We start from the raw sequence: 12021 nt of genomic DNA, 5'->3' as shown, positions 1-12021 counted from the left end.
TATGGAGGGTCCAGGTGGCACAGGAAATCTGACCGAGCCCTAGGGACTGCGCAGTGTTCCGGAGAGTCTGCTGCCGCACCAGGCTCCCAGCAGAGGCGTGGTCCTTGCTTGCCTCACTGTGGCCAGCCGCAGCCTCCCAGCTCTGGCAGAGAAGGAGTTAACTTCCAGGCTTCTCAGCGTGAATGTGGAGCTATTAATACCCTCAGCCCAGCCATCTAGAGCCACCACAGAGCTGAGCCCCAGAGCTGAGCGGAGGGAGCACGAGCGGAGGGAGCAGGGAGCAGAGCAGCCTCCACTCTTGCCAAGCGGCACCTGACTTCAAGGGTCAGAACTTTTCCTGGGGACAGTGTAGACACTGTACCAGCCTCACCTGACCCTCACCAACCCTCCAGCTCTAAGTGTCAGCTGGCTTTCCTGGAGGCCACTGTACCATTCACTCCAGCAGAGGAGAACAAACTTTGTCAGCCACCTCCGCGTCTGCTGGTCAACTCGGAGCAACAGACAACTGAACAGACACACAGACAGAAGGCCAAGGCAGCTGTGGGCCTGTCCTCAAAGTCTTACCTTTAGCAGACATCAGCAGAGCGGACAGCTGAGGTGCTGAGGACTCCTCCAGAGGCAGCGATAGACCCTCTGGCCACTACCGGTCACCTCTTGAGTTCAGGCAGCTGCTAGCTGCTGTTTAAGTGTGGCTCCTGCGGCTGAAACCCCTGTGCCTCAGGACAGGAGCCCCAAGAGAGCCACAGGCTCTTCCACCTACCGAGAAAACGGGTAACCTGAGTGAGAAGGCGCAGGTGGCAGGCAGGCAGGCACGGGGTCCTGAGGCCGACAGGCTGCTGACCCTGGAGCACACTGGCTCAGAGACCCGTGCCCTGGCTGGGGAAGATGCTGTGGAGACCACCAGCAGCCACCCCGGCCCTGTCCTGCGGTTGCCTCCTGCCTGGCCCCTGGGCTGTGGAACTGATGATGTCCCAGCTTTTTGCTTGGTTTGCTTCCACAGAGAGGAGAAGGAACTGGAAGAGGTGCCACTGCAGAGGTCAGTCCTGGGGTGGGCAGCGGGCTGGCAGGACCATGGTGCAGCCTCCCCTGGGCTTACAGGCTGGCTATGATGCGTATGGGACCTATCCGCCCACTCTCACCGCCCCCTCCACCATCCCGCCGAGCTCACTGGCTGTCACCACAACCTTCTCTTCACTCCTACTCCGGTCCTAGATCAACTTGCCTGTACCTTCATTCCCATTGTGGCCATTTCTTGTCCCTATTTAGAGACATCCATGGTTCTTCAGCCCCTACAACAGAAAGTCAGCTCTCAGAGTTCAAGACCTGTGTGACTGGGGTTGACACCCCATCTCACTCTGTTCCCCTATGTTACCAGGGATACCCTGGCTCCCCTCCACCTAGGCCCAGATGAAATGCCTCTTCTCCCAGGGAGGCCTTCCTGAAGCCACAGGTCCACTCAATCCAAAAGCCCCTTGTGCTTCTCGAGTTGCCCTGGCATTTAACAGGTGACCGGTTTTGGTTGGATTAATAAGCGAAAATGTGTATGTGTGCGTGTGCTCAGGTGTGAGCACTCACACATGTGTAAAAGGGAGGGATAGAGGGAGGGAGAAGATAAAGGTTTCTGGGGCTGTGACTGTGTATTTGTGTTGTGTGTGATTGTATACACAGGTTTGTGGGAGCAGACGTGAGTTCTGTGTACCTTTGTGATGAGAGTGCATACGGCCAGGTGGAGTTCAGACCCTCACACTGGTTGGTGTGCCTTTCCCAACTCTCCTCACTCTGACCCTCAGGGAAACCTTAGCTCCGGTCAAGTACATTACCCCATCAAGTACATGGCCCAGGCTCTGGGGGAATGAATGTACAAGCTGGCCGGGTCACCTCTGCTCCAGCCCAGCCTTCCTGAGTCAGTGCCACCATGGCAAAGGCAGACACAAGGCCACGCTGGGGTCTCTTCTATGCCCAGTAAAGAATAGGAGGAGAAGGACGGGCGGTGGTGACACACACCTTTAATCCCAGCACTCAGGGGGCAGAAGCATGCGGATCTCTGTGAGTTCGAGACCAGCCTGGTCTACAAGAACTAGCTCCAGGACAGGTTCCAAAGCTACAGGGAAACCCTGTCTTGAAGAAAAAAAAAAGAATAGGAGGAAAAAAATGTGGGCTCTCACATCCCAGGCCAGGTGCCCCTCATGACTGTTGGACCCCACATTTATGATTTCTCTGCTGGGGCCCTCTGTGCTCTCACCTGTGTGATGGGAAGAGGCTTCCTGCCTGGTTGCTAGCTGACCACGCAAGGTGACTGGACACCTGCAGAGTGCCAGGCTTCGGCTGGGGCCTGGAATGCTGGCACAGCCCTGGTGGGGTCTACAGCAGATGGGTTCGGCATAGATTGAGGGCACATTAGTGGGAATGGGTACACTGTGCCCATTAAGTCAGGCTACAAGATAGAGCACCTCTGTTCACAGCACACTCTAAGTCTATCCAGATGTACAGGTGCCTCCCAGGAGATGGGGGCATCCAAGAAAAGGTGTCGGCGAGCTGTGGCGATGGCAAGGTAAAGGTCAGCGGTTTGGAAAAATCACTGTCCGGGGATGGGGTGAGGACGGCAAAGACAGTAGTATCAGATCACATAGGCCCGGACTTCCGAATCACATACTTTGGCCTATAGACACCAGGGCAGTCATGGGAAGGCTGGAAGCCAGTCAGGTTAGGAGCCTCAGTGAAGCTAGGTGGGAGGTACTTAACTTCACAGAACTCTACAGGCTCCATGGAGCCATTGTTTTCCTAGGGAGTTTGGAGTGCTGGGTGAATGACTGAGTGAAATGACAAGGGAGACAGGGCCAGGGCATCATCTGCTATTTCAGACCCTCTGTCTCTCCTTCTCTCGGTGGGGAAGGAACCCAGGGCCTTGCCCATGCTAGGCTAATTCTCAGCCCTGGGCTGACTATCACCAGCACACACTGCCAAGCTCGGCTTGATGGCCCTGGCCTTCAGGTCAATGCATACATATTAATCAATCCCAATTGGTGAGTGACTCAGGAAGCCCCAGAAGAGGCTAACGCACTAGGACTAGAATCTTCTGCCCTCTTCTTCCTCAGCTTCCCCACCACCACCACCACCTGCAGCTTAGAGGATTCCCGCGTCGAAGAGGTCCCTCCGTCTCCTGCTCTGGGATAGAATGGCTTATGTTTCTAGGGGATGATATTCTTTCTAACTGACACTCTGGCTCTTTAAGGCTGAAGGGAGGGACACTGCCAGGCTGGGCAGAGATGGTGACCACAGGTGCCAGGTGGTGAAGCTAAAAATACTGAGTGATGTGGACAGCCGGGCTGCAAGAGCCAGGCAAAGCTGGCTGGGAGGGGCAGCAAGATTGGGTGAGGTCACCTTGGACTCGGAGAGTGTGTGGTGTACTGGACGCCCTCACCACCTCTCCTAGCCTCTCTCTGGGGCCAGGGTTTCTCTAGAACACCCAGCTGCCATCTTTAAAAGCCTTGGGCCAGTCTGAGTCTGCCACTGTCCTCTTTCCTGTGACTCTGAAGTCTTTTGGGGTCTCTTCTTAGGCGAAATGGGGACAGAGAGGCTGTAAGGAGTATAGGCAACCTGCTCATTCTTTGGTAGGTTGAACAAACTTCCTGAAGCCTCCAGGGACTGGATGCTGAAGCCACAGAGATGGGAAGAATGCAGACACCGCCCTGATGGGGCTCACTGCCTTGTGGGCACAAACGGCTATTGTGTGGCCAGGAACCTCTGTGAGCTGTAATGAGAGCACACATCATGCCAATGGATTCTCCTGTAGGTTCATGCACACTGTGCCACAGGCCAACGACAGTGTCACCAGCCACCTGCTCGTGCTGTGCCGATGTGTTAATTAGGTGAAGCAGCTGCTGTGCCCATGAGCCTGGAACTTAGGCTGCATTCTTCACAGCTGATGTCCTCGAGATGGAGTCCAGTGAGAAGGGCTCTGCCCCGAGCCCTCTTTCGCTGACCCTGGCTCCTTTCATCTTGGCATTGGCAGCATTCAGAACCTCAGAATCCACTGCTAGAATCTGCATTCCACTGGTAGGGAGTGAAGGGAGGGTGGAGGAGCTAGGTGGGGTGCATGCCTGCAATGCCTGCCTTCCGGAGGCTGAGGCAGGAGAATTGTGAGTTCGAGGCCACCCTAGGTTATCCATAGTCTTACTCAAAACAAATACATTAAATTTAAAATATCACCCTAGGTTTTTGAGAGTCAGGTGGAGGAAGTCTCTTTTACTTGTGTATACACGCATTGCCTATAACAGCAAGGAGTGCTGGGAAAGGTAGTTCAGTGCAACAACCTTACTGGGGCTTTATGAAAGTGGGATAGTTTGATATGTGAAGACAAATTACCTCATAATAGGTACAAATTGGGCTTATTCATTCACTCAGCAAAGTGGATGGCATCCTGCACAGGAGAAAGCTAGGCGCCACATGAGAAACACCAGCTCTGTGGTCCTGGAGTTTAGGGTTAATGAGGGTCAGAGGACACCCGAGTAAACCCCTAATGGGATCATTTGGTTCAGACCTACTGGGGAGGAAATGAACAGGGACACACAGGAAACACACACTTTGTGTAAGGTGACAAGGGAAGCTGGCATCCCAGACCTGGCAAAGGGAGGGGAGTGGCCATCCATGCAGATGGAACAGAGGCCGCTGGCATACAGTGACGGCTTACTCTGAGAAGCCAACGCGGACAAGCAGAGAAGAATGGTGAGACAGTGACATGCGTGAGTCAGGAACAGGTCAGACACACTCGGCCCTGATAGCTCTGCTAAGGAGCTGGGTTTTCTACTAGATGGGACAGGGAATCCTTTAGAAGCTTTTAAGTGGGAGAAACGATAAAATCTGCTTGACATTTTAAAGATCCCTGAGGCTGCTCTCGGCAAATCAATGGCTGCGGGGCCAGCGTGGATACAGGACACCAGCACTGAGATCATGGAGGGATGTGCAGGAGGTAGGCAGGCCAGGATCAAGGGAAGAAGATGGCCGCTAGCACATTTTGAATATGGTTGGTCCCAAGAATTCACACAGGAGTTCAATCCCAAAAGGCTTATGTCAATGATATCAAAAGATAGAAAATTCACTTCGGTGTGGTGTTAGAGAGGAGATGGTGATGGCATCAGATTAGGTCATTAGGGTGGAAGCTCCCGTGACTCATGGTGGCTTCATAAGAGGAGGGAGTGAGGCTCCATGAGCCTGTCCAGGTGTCTGTGTACTCCAGCCGTGATGCAATGCACCTGTCAACACCTTCCTGTCCCCATCAGAGCCTGTACAACGCTACTTAGGCTTACAGGCTGCAACCCTATGCACAAACTTCTTTAAAGATTATTTTTTTATTTGTATGTTTATGTCTGTGTAAGCATGTGCTGTGCATGTGTGGGTGCCCTTGGAGCCCAGCTGGAGTTATAGAACTCTAGGCAGCTGTGAGCCACAGGACGTGGATGTTGGGAAATGAACCTGGGTTTTCCGCAAGAGCAGCAAATATTCTGGGCCATCTCTTCAGTTCCATCTTTGGTTTTTTGTTTTGTTTTTTTTTTTTTTAAGAATTTCAGGGTAGGGCTGGAGAGATGGCTCAGAGGTTAAGAGCATTGCCTGCTCTTCCAAAGGTCCTGAGTTCAATTCCCAGCAACCACATGGTGGCTCATAACCATCTGTAATGGGGTCTGGTGCCCTCTTCTGGCCTGCAGGCATACATACAGACAGAATATTGTATACATAATAAATAAATAAATATTTAAAAAAAAAAAAAAGAATTTCAGGGTAGGCCGGTATAAAATATGGCTGAAATTAATTCTATTTTTTTCAATTATTTATCCCTGAGGGTGGTGGAGAACAAAACACCATGATGGGAGAGGAGGTCTGAGAACAATGTGGAAGTCGATTCTCTCTTTCCAATAGGTAGGCTCTGGGATTCGAACTCAGGTCATCGGGTTTGGCCACAGCTCCTTTACCCACAGAGCCATCTTACTGGCCTCTGACAAACTTTCCCTTTTCTTTCTGAATTTTTTTAAAGGATAAGTTTATTTAGAACATTGCAAAGAGTGTCGTGAGCAGCGCAGGACAGACTTGCCTGCAAATCTTTTTAAATTTTGGAACTTGCATGGACCCCAAAGGCCCATTCGTTAAAGGCTTGGTTCACTTGGTCCCCGGCATAATACTACTGGGAAGTTGTAAAGTCTGTAAGATGTTGGGCCTGGTGTGAGAAAGTCGGGTCTTTGGGGACATGCTCTTACAGGGGATGTTGGACCCTAGTGTTCTCTCTCTTTTCCTCTTCCCCTCCCCCCTCCCCTCTCTTTCCCTCTCCCTGGACCCTCCCTCAGCAGCTCTGCTTCAGCATGGTACTTCCTATCATGATGCCCTACAGACCCGGAAGCAATGGTACGGAGTATCCATGAGCAGACACCTGTGAGGCCGCCAGTCAAAACAAATCTTTCCTATTTTAAATTCATCTCAGGGATTTCATCAAGTCAAGGGCAAGCTAACTATCATACTTCTCAGGGGGAAGATCTCTGCGGTGGTACTCTTTTTTTTTTTCCTGCTAGGATGGAGCCCCGGGCCCCATGTGTGCTAGGCAGGTACTCTCCCACTGATACTCATTTCCAGCCCATGTAGTGAAATTCTTAAGTTATCTCGGTGAGCCTGATCCCTGTTTCATATGACGTGATCCCAATCAGCTCAGTCGCTCTTGATTCCCTTCTCCCTCTAAGAGGAATAAGCAGCAGAATCTGTGCCTGTATCTCCCAAACAGGTTAGAAGGTGTTGTTCCCAGCATTTCCTCACTATAATGAAATAACTGAAGCCGTCCACTTTGTTTGGAAACACAGTCTGGGCATGGGAGACGATGCCTGGAGGCTGAGACCAGAGGGTCGTGAGTCCAGGCTCAGAAGAGATTTCTACAAACTAGAGGGGGCAAGCCACTTGACTTCTCCGGCTTCCAGAAGGTACCTGCTCCCTTGCTCCATTTCCCCTTTCAATAATGGATCGCCATGTCTATTCTCTGAATCACAGCACAGAGAGCTTTTAATGAGCCATGTGATTAGATTGGTGCCTTAGTCTCTTGTTGCTCTAACAAAATACCCAAGGCTGGTGATTTACAGACAATCTCATCTCGTTCAGCTCACAAGTCTAAGAGCTCAACAACATGGCATCTGCCCAGTCTTTGGTTAAGGCTTCATGGTGCTTTAGTCCATGGCAGAAAATTGGAAAGCAGTGGACATGTGTAGAGGAGACAAACACAGACCAGCCTCACCTTCTTTTTTTTTTTTTTTTTAACTTATTTATTTATTTTTATTCTTTTTTAATTAAAATTTCCACCTGCTCCCCATTTCCCATTTCCCTCCCCTCCTCCCAAATATTGCCCTCCCCCCACTTCCCTCCCCCTATCCCCACTCCTCTTCTCCTCCCCCCACTCCATTCCCCCTCCCTCTCGTTACTGAAGAGCAGTCCAAATTCCCTGCCCTGCGGGAAGACCAAGGTCCTTCTATCTACGTCCAGAAAGGTGAGCGTCCAAACAGGCTAAGCTCCCACAAAGCCAGTTCATGTATTAGGATCGAAACCTAGTGCCATTGTCCTTGGCTTCTCATCAGTCTTCATTGACCGCCATGCTCAGAGAGTCCGGAATCAACCCATGCTTATTCAGTCCCAGACCAGCTGGCCTTGGTGGGCTCCCAATAAATCAGTTCCACTGTCACAGTGGGTGGGTGCATCCCTCGTGGTCCTGATTTTTTGCTCATGTTCTCCCTCCTTCTGCTCCTCATTTGGACCTTAAGAGCTCAGACCGTTGCTCCAAATTGAGACTCTGTCTCTACCTCGATCCATCGCCAGATGAAGGTTCTAAGGTGATATGCAAGATATTCATCAGTATAGGATAGGGTCATTTCAGGTTCCCTCTCCTTAGTTGCCCAAGGTACCAGCTGGGGACATATTCCTGGACACCTGCGAACCCCTCAAGAGTCAAGTCTCTTGCCAACCCTAAGATGGCTCCCTTAGATAGGATATATACTTCGCTGCTCCCGTATCCATCCTTCCTATATCCCAACCATCCCAATCCTCCGAGCTCCTCCCATCCTCCCCTTCTCATATTTCTCATCCCATTTCCCCTTTGCCCCATGCCACCTCACCCGCAAGTTCCCAGTTTTTGCCCTGGAATCTTGTCTACTTCCCCCTCTCCATGCGGATGACTATATGATTTTCTTTGGGTTGAAATTCAAATGGCCAAAAGACACCTAAGGTCATGCTCAACCTCCTTAGCGATAAGGGAAATGCAAATTAAAACAACTTTGAGATACCATCTTACACCTGTCAGAATGGCTAAAATCAAGAACACCAATGATAGCCTTTGCTGGAGAGGTTGTGGAGAAAGAGGCACACTCATTCATTGCTGGTGGGAATGCAAACTTGTGCAACCACTTTGGAAATCAGTGTGGCGATTTCTCATGAAATTTGGGATCAACCTACCCCAAGATCCAGTAATACCACTATTGGGAATATACCCAAGAGATGCCACATCAAATGACAAAAGTATCTGTTCAACTATGTTCATAGCAGCATTGTTTGTAATAGCCAAAACCTGGAAACAACCTAAGATGCCCTTCAATGGAGGAATGGATGAAGAAAGTGTGGAATATATACATATTAGAGTACTACTCAGCAGTAAAAAACAATGACTTCTCGAATTTTGCGTGCAAATGGACGGAAATAGAAAACACTATCCTGAGTGAGGTATCCCAGACTCAAAAAGAGGAACATGGGATGTACTCACTCATAATCGGTTTCTAACCATAAAATAAAAGACATTAAGCATATAATGTGTGATCCTATAGAAGCTAAATAAGAAAGTGAACCCAGCCTCACCTTCTAACAGCCCAGTCTCCTCCCTCTGGCTCCAGCCAACTGTCTGAGGCTCCATGGTCCAAACCCTTCCCACTAGGCCACACCTCCCAATGCTGCCACACCAAGAAACTGAGATTCCAGCACCTGAACGCAGAACACAACAACTAGACTCCATCTCATGACCCTCAGCCTTATCCCCACTTACAAAGCAGTTCTGCCACGTGATGGAGCACACTTGTGGCTTTGGGGGTTATGACTCCCATAACCCCCCAAACTTTGGGGATTGTGAGGGGTTGGCCTTGCCCATTATAGCACACATCAACTGAGAAGCACTCCCCGGGAAAGGAGACAAGGGTGGCATGGGGTTGGGACAGTGGTCGCATGTGTGGGGACTAATTTAATAACAGATAAGGAAGTTATGCCTTGCATAATCCCTAAGCCCATGAAGCTTCAGTTAACTCTTCAGATCTCCAAAAGGTGCCGGCATAGTTAGAAGGGAGGACAATGCTTGAAGCTTGGGTACAGCAAGACTGCTTGAGAATCTTCTGGCTAGGTGGGTGTGGTATATGCCTCTGCTCCCAACACTTGGGAGATAAAGGCAGACACGTGTCTGTGAATTTGAGGCTAGAATAGTCTACATAGAGAGTTTCAGACCAGCCAGGGCTACATAGAGAGGCCCTATCTCAAAACTCTGGGACTGGAGAGGTGGCTCAGTGGTTAAAAGCACCAGCTGCTCTTCCAGAGCAGGGGTTCAATTCCCAGCAGTCACATGGTGGCTCACAACCATCTGTAACTCCAGTTCCAGGGGATGTGACCACCTCTTCTGGTCTCCTTGGGCTACCAGGCTTGCATGTGGTTCACAGGCATACAGACAAAACATCCCTAATAAATTAATAAAATTTAAAAAAAGACTCTTCTGGTCCACAAAGACTAGACATTTCCACAGAAATGATGAGACAGGGAGTCTAGATGAGGGTTTCTGCACCCACCTGGGAGGCTATGCAAAGGTGAGAAGTGCTAACCCCACACCTATTCATCCAGCCTTCTCCCTCCACATTGCTGCTGTACAGTGGGCTCGAGCCTGACCTTCCAGGAGCTTCCGGGATTCCCCTCCATCTCTCTGTGAGTGATGAGTGTTTGGCAGTCATTCTGTTTGATCCAGCTTTTCTTCTCCCCATTAAGGTGCTACAGCCTTCCAATTGTATGCCCCCCGGTCTGTGTTAAATTGGTCTTTTCTGGTGGTGGGTTCGAACCCAGGGCCTCAGCATGTTCAGGACGTGCTGTGCCTCTGATTAGTTGAGGAAGGAATATCTAAATGTGGTGGCCCAACCCAGACTTCTATGCTGAAACTCTGTCACCCAGGACCCCCCTCCCTGCAACTACTGGGTTTCTCAACGGCGCATAAATTTTATAAATTTCACTTTTTAAAGTTGGGCCCACAGTTTATTCACAGTGAACACAGAGTTTTTAGCAATGAGCTTAAGAAGTTCTGACAAATGTATACATCCGGGTAGCCCAAGCTTCCATTCAGTCATAGAACATTCTGTCTTCTCAGAAAGTTTCTCTTGCTGCAGCGTCAATATTTACACACACACGCATGCATGTGTACAGGCACACACCCATACCACATACACACACGCACGCGCACACACACACACACACACACACGGTGGGTTCACTACCACATGCCTTTGAAGTTTTGGAAATGAGCTAGAAACCAGGGACCCTTTTGAGAAAAGCCTGGAATCTAAACAGAACCAAAGCAAGCATGGAAACAGTATTCAGAGACAAAAACTTCCAAACAAGCCATGGGCTCTGTGTGCAGAGACTGAAAACATACATTGTAACTATGAAAGAGATTCAGGGAGAGAAGAAGGGGGGAAGGAAAGATAGTGGAAAAAATATATAGCTCAATAAAAACAATTTTAGAAAAAGCTTTTAAAAAAAGAAAATGGGGGTCATCTCCAGAAATAACAGAAACAGCCGGGCGGTGGTGGCACACACCTTTAAAATCCCAGCACTTGGGAGACAGAGGCAGGTGGATCTCTGTGATTTTGAGTCTAGTCTGATCTACAGAGCGAGTTCCAGGACAGGCTCCAAAAGCTACAGAGAAACCCTGTCTCAAAAAACAAAAACAAAAACAGAAATAACAGAAACAAAAGGTTGAGCTGGGGTCTAGGAATACCCTGTCTCATGTCAAAACAACAATATATAAAATGTATCTCATAAATAAAACTTTAATTTCTCTTGATACATCTCAATATGTAGCCCAGGCTGTCCCAGAACCTTCCATCCCCCTGCCCCAGTCTCCTCAGCGCTAGCCTTTCAGGCCTGTTCCACCATGCCCTGCTTTATTTCTGCAAGAAGAGGTAATAGTGGGAACAAAAGAGACTAGAGGCAAATAGAGAGAACCCCCAGAGGATGGGAGGACAGACCAGAGGATGGGAGGACAGACCAGAGGATGGGAGGACAGACCAGAGGATGGGAGGACAGACCAGAGGATGGGAGGACAGACCAGAGGATGGGAGGACAGACCAGAGGATGGGAGAGGGTGATGAGCAGAGGATAGACCAGAGGATGGGAGGACAGAGGATGGGGAGGATAGACCAGAGGATGGGAGGACAGACCAGAGGATGGGAGGACAGACCAGAGGATGGGAGGACAGACCAGAGGATGGGAGGACAGACCAGAGGATGGGAGGACAGACCAGAGGATGGGGAGGATGGGAGGACAGACCAGAGGATGGGAGGACAGACCAGAGGATGGGAGGACAGACCAGAGGATGGGAGGACAGAGGATGGGAGGACAGACCAGAGGATGGGTGAGGGTGATGAGCAGAGGATGGGAGGACAGACCAGAGGATGGGAGGACAGAGGATGGGAGGACAGACCAGAGGATGGGTGAGGGTGATGAGCAGAGGATGGGAGGATAGACCAGAGGATGGGAGAGGGTGATGAGCAGAGGATAGACCAGAGGATGGGAGGACAGAGGATGGGGAGGATAGACCAGAGGATGGGAGGACAGACCAGAGGATGGGAGGACAGACCAGAGGATGGGAGGACAGACCAGGGGATGGGAGGACAGACCAGAGGATGGGGAGGATGGGAGGACAGACCAGAGGATGGGAGGACAGACCAGAGGATGGGCGAGGGTGATGAGCCGAGGCAGGGAGCA

The 12021-nt window shown here is 50.4% G+C and overlaps 1 protein-coding gene across 1 annotated transcript in view; it reads left to right on the top strand.

Moving 5' to 3' along the window:
• The first annotated feature begins 281 nt into the window (after positions 1-281).
• Positions 282-12021, top strand: part of Sbk1 (SH3 domain binding kinase 1) — a 52974-nt gene continuing 41234 nt past the window's right edge. Inside the window, exon 1 of the mRNA XM_057779276.1 lies at positions 282-1036. The gene's annotated coding sequence lies outside the window, so the exon portion shown is untranslated. The remainder of the gene's footprint in view (positions 1037-12021) is intronic.

The sequence above is a fragment of the Chionomys nivalis genome, chromosome 8, assembly GCF_950005125.1.
Source record: "Chionomys nivalis chromosome 8, mChiNiv1.1, whole genome shotgun sequence".
Lineage (NCBI taxonomy): Eukaryota > Metazoa > Chordata > Mammalia > Rodentia > Cricetidae > Chionomys > Chionomys nivalis.
Note: the sequence above shows the minus strand (reverse complement) of the source record. Positions and strands in the feature narration are given on the sequence as shown.